Source organism: Cinclus cinclus, chromosome 7 (assembly GCF_963662255.1).
Source record: "Cinclus cinclus chromosome 7, bCinCin1.1, whole genome shotgun sequence".
NCBI classification, from domain to species: domain Eukaryota; kingdom Metazoa; phylum Chordata; class Aves; order Passeriformes; family Cinclidae; genus Cinclus; species Cinclus cinclus.
In genome coordinates, this window is record NC_085052.1 from 5,333,308 (window position 1) to 5,341,383 (window position 8,076).

Sequence of the window (8,076 nt, forward strand, 5' to 3'; positions counted from 1 at the left end):
TTTCCACTCAAGATAGGAATCTTGTCTGCAAGACTCCTGTTTTTCTATACATTTTGTACATATGTGTATATCTACGCGAGGATCGGCCTATACATTGTAGTTTGGAAAAACCTCACAAGTAAGTCTGTGTTTTTGTTACACTCAGCCGGTTTAAAAAGTCGTGAGTCAGCAGAGAGAGGAATTGTGAGTTCCTTTAGGATCTCTTAGACTTCACTTGAAATCTGGGGTTTCTACATCCTTCTAGGTGTTTGCCATATGGCTGTTCTGGGTGCATGCTGGTGTGGAGGCAGTTTGTTCTTTAGGCGCTACTGAAGATTTAGATGATGCAAGTACATTGCCACATAAATGCCCATATAAATGGGTGTGAGATTAAGGCAGTGATCTTTCAGGTCTCAATATGTAGATCACTTTAAATCTGATTATTTAATATGCCTGCTGTAGAGCTGGGCCGTAACTGACCTGTATTTCAGGATGAAAGATAGGATATACCTTCTGATTTCAGTTTTTTGTCATTGATTTTTATACAGTTTTTCTGTAATGGTGATATTTCTTCGCAGAGTGCTCAAGGTGTGGGGTCTCCAGTCCTTTAATGTTTCTCTAGCACTGCGAGGAAGAGTTGTAAATTAGATTGCTTTTTACTCAGTAGCATTCATAAATGCATCACTGACAATTTTTTGGCACCAAAGAGCCTCTTGCACCATACTGCTTTTATGACTGACACTTCCACTGTTGTAATTTCTCTAACTACAAAATCGACCACTACCTAACCCTTGCCACTAGGATTTGGATTTCAGAAACACTGATTTATTATGGCTTAAGTTGATGCGTGCAACCTAAACCAAGGTTGTAATCTGCATTTGCAGAAAATGTTCAATAAAAGTGGAACATGATAAAGGGCTTATCCTGTATTTGTCATCTGTCAAAGCATTGTCCCTCTTGGCTGTAAAACTGACAACAGGCAGACAAGGCTGAACTTGTAAACTATGCACTTGCAATCATGTAAAAGATGTTTTATTTAAAAAAAAAAGTTTCATACAAAATCATTTTGTATTTTGTGGAGTTGCAGTAGTAAGGCTGTAAATCTAAGGTTACGTGTAGCTTCTCATCAGTCCTGCCTCCTTGTGTATATTTGCTAACAGTTTTTAGACATACTTTTACTGCAGAACCTTTTTCTTTCTAAGATAACTTCATGAGAAGCAATTCACTGTACCAGAACCATTGCCTTCATGTCACTCAAAAAAGTCTCACAGTGAATAAGGCTTAGTTTTGCAGAAAAATAGTGATTTGTTTTTCTTGTGTTTGTACACAAGGAAGCAGACTTAAACTGTATGGACATGATTAGTGTCTGATACTTCTTAATTATCTGACTGTTTTTGAACAAGGGCACAAGTGTTTGTTTTAATCACATGAAACTGTTTCCTGGTCAGCAATAAAAGATTTTGTTGCACTGTTCTTACATTGCAAGACACAGGCAATCTTTTGTTCAGTATCTTTCCAAAAAGTGGATGGGGTTTGTGAAGAACTGCCTTGTTCCAGCTTGAATTTTCGTATGTAGATGTAATCTGGGATCTGGATTGTGGCTGTAAGAGCAAAAGAAAGTTCTCCTGAAAGTCAGTGAGAATTCACTTGTTCTGATCACATGGTGGTGCCTGTCCCACATTGATAAATTTAAGGGTTTTACCATGTAATGAAGTTTCTGTTTATAAAAAGGCAACTGCAAGGCAGTAGCTTCTGGGAAGGTCCTTTGTCTTGTTTCATTTCAGCTGACTTCTATGAATCCAGTTGATTGTTTAAAAAAAACCCTTAAAAGTTGTTGTGCTTTTACATGGATAAAATCCCATCCTGCTGTACTATAATTTCAAATCAAAGAAAATACTGAAGTGTTTACTGAATGTTTTACCTGAAAAAGAAACAGAACTTCATGTTGACAAGTGAACACTGATTGTGTTGTCCTTCTGAGGCTGTGTGCTCAGAAGATCATGAATGTGTGAGTGACATGCTCTGCTCGCTGACATTTAAGGGATAATGACTCAGAACATTAATTTGACATCAGTAATGATTATTTGAATACAAGTTATTCTTGCTTAAATACACAGCTCCCTATGCTTTGATTAAAGCTGATCTGAATCTTACTGGTTATTAAAGTATTCTTGATATGCTGTGGAAAGAAGCATCGCTTTGCCTTTTGTCTTAGTGTTGAAGCTGTCAATAAGGCATCAGAGTTGCACAGACTGTTTTTTGTTTAGAAGAAAAACATTTAATGGAGTTGTCAGGGAATTCAGTGTAAACTGACTTTTCTGTACTGATGGGTGATGGCATTTGAATGCTTCCCTTCTAAAACAGTGGCTCAGTTACCATTCCATGCATGGTAAGGCTGGCTCTCACAGATCCCAGATTCTCAGCAGCTGTCTTTCCCAGCTGCTGGCATGGAAGGGAGGAGGAGGAGGAAGGGGAGAGGTGGTTGGGATAGGTGATGCACCCCAGTGTGCCTGGTGCAGCAGTGCCAAGGCAGACTGTCAAACACGTTTAAGATCACGACAGGTTTACACAGACACCGCAGCAGTACCCCCAGGGTTGTGACCGTTCAGACACAAACTTGATTTATCTGTTTGCTGAAAATAATGTGGCTTTAAAATGACAAAAGTAGAAACCACATAACCTCTTTAGTTCCTCAGAAAATAGGTGCATTATAAACAGCCAGCCTAGAATGCTGAAGGTGACTAAACAAAGGAGCAAATTGCATTAAGCATCAGATTTTGTAGACTTTTGTTTAATGTAGACCTCTTAGCTTGGCATTCTGTTGCATGTCTGTATTGACCTTTTTGTTTGTATAATTGAAGTAGTTTCAGATATGTGCAGCTGCTTGTTGAACGTAGTCCCATGCTTGACAACTTCTGGGACAGGGATGGATAAGAACTGAATAAGAATTGTAGGTCTACCACTTGAAACACTGGATAATGCTCACATTCCCTGGATGGAGATTGACTTACTAGAGCCAACTCTGTAGAAGTATAAATATCACAGGGATGATGAAAAGCTGCTGTCCTCCTTTGAGTAGCTAATTCTTTGACCATAATAAATGGGGAATTATTACTGGGCTGCTGTTCTATGAAAAATGCTCTTCATGGGTTTTTTGTTCCTTACAATGGGGCAGATCTTTCTTCACAAATTGTTTCCTTTAATGCTGGGTTGTCAGGCGTGGTGAGAAAGACCAGTTGATAACAATTTATTGCTTATTCCAAATCTTCCAACTCAGGTACTGACTGGGGGGAAAATTATCCTCCTAGTTATTAAAAGGACTATTTAATTTTGCAATATACCTTTGTAGAACCATTTCTACTTGAGTTTTACTTTCACCAGAAAGCACAAGGAGTCTACACAAATACACCTTGGATTCAACTGCTTCAAGCTGCTGTTCCATGCTACAGCTGCTGCACCAGATCTCATTGTACAGTCAAAAGCTGGAAATATTTATTCCTTGCTCTTTGCTTTGGTAAATTGCAAGGCTTGTGTTCTGTACAGAGTAAATCTTTTCTGTATATTTGCAAATACTAAGAGAAAGCTGAGGTGCAATGTTTTCTGAACTCTTGCTATCTTGGTATGAATTGGGGCTTCTTTCATTTACAGGTACATGCTGTGGTTTAGTAGGATGAATTTGTGTTTGTGACGTTATCTAGAAACTGACTTCAGGCTAAGAAAAATAAAATGTGAATGTTTCTAGGATACTATTCCTAGGTGAATCTTGCCTCCTACTTGGATTTATGTATTCTGTGGAACAAGGGTACGAAGGTCCAAAAACATCTCTCAAATCACTTTGAATGGATATTTTCATAAGGGAACAAATCTATATGAACTTGCAGTATGCATGTAACAGGATCTTGTTCCAGAAGAGTAACAGCGGTTCATGTGTATTGCTGATACATTTTGAAATGGTCAGTACCTGAGGTCTGAGGACCAGCAGATACTGCTGAATGTATGCTGTATTTTGAAGACTTAAGGCAAATACACAGTGATGCTGTGTTCACTTTGACTTCTGAAAGAGTTCCTTCCAGCACCTTTTTGTTCTGTGGGTTTTTATGGAAGAACACAGAAACTCTCCTACAAGATGTATGCATAGAAGTTTGCCAAGGTATGTGATATTTTACTTCATGTTCCAAGGTCACAGTGTCTAGTGCCAAGTGTCTGACAAGCTGCATGACTTAGAAGTTGATGTTTCCTTGGAATGCTTCTGCAGCAAAACTTTACTGGAAGGTATTTCTGGAGTCTCTCCTGTCTGTGACTTCTGAGTAAAAGGAAGACAAGATGCAAGATACTTGTTAGAGGGATCCAGGTATGTCAGAGTTTAGTGAGGCTGTAGAAACAGGCATTCCTTTGTAATTATTTTCACTGTAGAAAATGCCTATGGATACTTGAATTGTGAGTTCTTATTCAGTTGTTGTCAGGGCTATGCATCACTCATTTTCCACACCCCATTTTTCTGTGTTTCTCACTTTAATTATGTTTCTAGTCAACAGAGCTGTACTTGGTTTTCATGCACCAGGAGACAAGTCTGTTGTATTTGCATCTGGTTCTTAGCAGAAACACACTGACCTCAGGTATCATTTTTAATATTCCCCTGTAATGCAAAAATATTTGATATCTGTTATCTATACCTGTTTTATAATTTATAGATGGATGTTGAAAGCATGTGTTAAGTATCTTTTTTTTTTTTTTTTTATCTTCAGGTTCATACCAGACTGAACATTTCACAAAAGCTGGGTTTTCTTTACTGCACTCCCCAGTCAGTCCTACCTGTCTGTAGTCCAGAAGGCCTTAGAATGCTTTTAAGATTTTGGTGATGATTTATTATTTCTAGTTGAATATATTAATATTTTAGCACATCAAAGTTTTTATTGCAGTGAAATTGATTTTTGAAAACCACATTTCTTCATCACAAGACTTAATTAATGATGCTGCTTTATTTTCTGAAAGCTGGGTTTAAGTACTGTAGGTAAAAAAAAAGGCGTTTGCCTTTGAAATTTAAAGGCAGTATAAAAGGAAAATACAATTCTTTCTTTACAGAACAAAGTTGAAGAAAAAAACTAAGTTGTTTAGCAGTAAACCTGTTATCAAACTTAAATACACATTTAATACTAATCTAATGAAACATTTTCTTCCCTGTCAAATGCAAAGAGCATAGAACTGTAAAAAAAATCGCAACCACACTTAAATGTCAAGCTTTGAAACACTTGGTATTGTTTTTTTCTGAGTGCAATTTATGAAGAGAGATAGGTGTAAGTAATATAAGGTAGGAGTGCTACTGGAGTTACTCAGCCTGTAATTCAGTTTCTGCATGTTTGAATTTGCTGCCAGAGTTTTGCAAGTTTTTGTATTTTGGCACGCATAAAGCTGCTGGAGTTGGAGGTACTGAGGAATGTTCCACAAGATTAGGGATTAAAGTTGACCCTGTGAACCTCCTTAAACTAGATAGAAAGTGTTACGAAGGAGTGAGTCAGAGCTTTCTGTGAGTTCAAAGTGAGGAGTGCTGGGCAAATTCCCCAGATTTATTTAGGCAAGTCTGAAATAGAATGCAATTTTCTACAAGAATTCTCTTCAAGGCTGTTTTATGCTGTGTATTTTGCAGGAAGGTTATGTTTAGATTTACTCTGTGTGTATCTTATTAAAAGACTAAAATCTTTTATTACCTGCTCTTTTATTCTGGTATCTGTGAATCTTCAGGCAGTTAGCTGCATTTAGCTAAGACTTACTAACCTTGGTTTGAAACTACAAATGGTTTGTTGGTTTAAGATTAATAAAACTCAAAAGTGATCCTTGGCTTTTAACTGTGAAAAACCACCCCAGATCTTAATATCCAGTCCCATTGCTTCCTCTGAAAGGAGCAAGGTTAACCACACTGTGCTGTGTCCTAGCAGCTGGTCACTCATTGCCTTGTGGTGAAACTGAAAATGTCTGTGCTCAAGCATTTAGGTTAAAACTCCATAAATCTGAGTCCCTGCAGGTTCATGATGCTCTGTGCATTTCAGCATTGGCTGATGTGGAAGGAAAGGCTTTCAGGCCATGTTTGCCAGCCCATCGTGAACATCAAGATGTTAAGATGAACACTGATGAAGTTTGAACCCTGCTTTTATTGAACCTGTGATACTCTGAACAGTCTAGGATTTTTGAGCAGGAATTCTTGATTAAAATACCTCGTTTCTGGCCAGCGTTTAGTTTGCAGTGCAGTATCTAGCCTTATTTTCTGCTCTTAACCTTTTAAAGTCCAAAATCTGATTTTAAAGGGCTGGAGTTTTTTGCAGAGAAAAGAGGGTTTCCTCCTTTAAAGGCCTCCTCTCCTCATTGTTAACATTTCTAATTTTAAGTTCTTATAATCACATAAGCAAGTTCCACCTCTACTGAAATCAGTTGCATTATGTTGATGTAAATGAAATCAGGTTTAAATCATGAGTTGGGGTTCTCATAGTCTGTTGATTAATTTTGAGTCTTTCAACTGCAATTTGGCGTTGAAATGAGCTGTGCATTTTATGAATTTTCTGTGGTGTTATTCATAGCTCAGCATGTTCCAGAATAGATTTTTGCAATGGCAACAGCTAAGAACAACTCCTTTCATTTCTTTTAAAATCCAGCTATTTAAATTTAAGTAAAATTACTCTTCAGAATACAAGTCAAATTTTAAAATAGAATCTTTGTCTGAGATCACATCATCAAGCGTGTGTCTGCCTTTTTGGGTGTCTTGCACATCTCCTTCCCCCTACACACACTCACACCTGTTCCTGCGGGTGTCGGTGGGAAATCTGCTGAACTTTATCCAAATTCAAAGCTGCTCTGGTTTGGGGTGATGAGCAGCCCAAGGCTTGCCCTCACACTATGTGCTAACAAGTCGTGCATCTACAGAATGGAGCAGGAGGAGGCGCACAAAAGCTTTCAGGGTCACTTTTAAGGGCATTTGACTACTTGAATAGATCTCAGTTTTAATGGTACCCGTTTCCTTAGGTGTGAGTGCAACAATGTGGTAAATGCTCAGAGCACACCATCCTCTCTATATGCTGGGGCTGAAGTAGGTTATGAAACAGGTATGTGGCTTCATTTTTAAGGGAAATTTTGCCTTGTGAAATTAGGGAAAAGCTGTGATGCAAGGTTTAAAAATCAATGTAAGAATGTATAGACGTGGCATGAGAACACTGGGACAGTTTGAATTAAATCATAATATGGTATTTATTGGTATTACAACTTACTTGTGGAAAAAGATGAAAAAAACCAGCAAGTGAATCTTGCCTGAAAATCTCCACTGAATTCACCTGGAAGGAGAATTTCCTGAAGTCATAGTGTCTGATGAAGCACTGGGTCTTGACCATGAGAGCGGGGGACACAGCAGCATCGGGAGCACGACACTGAGAGGGCAGGCACTGGTGTGCCCACCTGGGATTCTGCCTCTACAGGAGTATTTTCAAGGAAAAGGGGCAGAAACAAATCTTGGAAACGTGTGTCAGCGGGGGGAAAGGAACCAAAAATGCCTTGGATTCTAGAGGTCAATTTGTGGCGGATCTGTAGGTCAGGTTTCCTGTTGTATGAATGGACAAGGAGCTGGGCTCTCTTGGGTCTGTTGGAGATGTGTCGTCTATGAGCACAGTCTGACCTCCAGCCATTCTCACAGTTCTTAGGTATTCCCTCAGCCCCAAATCCTTGACATTAAGTCTTAAAGCTAATCCAGTAACTTCTTGTCAGTACACTGGCTTGAAGATGATCCAGTTGTCCTAGGAGTCTGAGTTCCTAGGACTTAAAATAGAAACTTTGGGCTTTGTGACCTGATTCTGAAAGAAAAATAAAATCTGGTGATGTCTGTAGTGCTTCAGTGTAGAGTTCTGCCCGGAATACCTGGCACTGGTGGATTTGACTAAAAAAAGCCTTGAGAAGTGCATGTCCAAGCTGTTTTGTCCCACCCTGCTCCCTGCTCCTTTCCCATGTGCCTCTCCATGTGTTTTCCTCTCCCAGCTGTGCCCTGGGGCCCTGCTGCTTCTGGGGTGTGACACCCTGCTCTTCTGATGCTTGCACGAAATTTCCAGTTGTGTCCCAAATGTT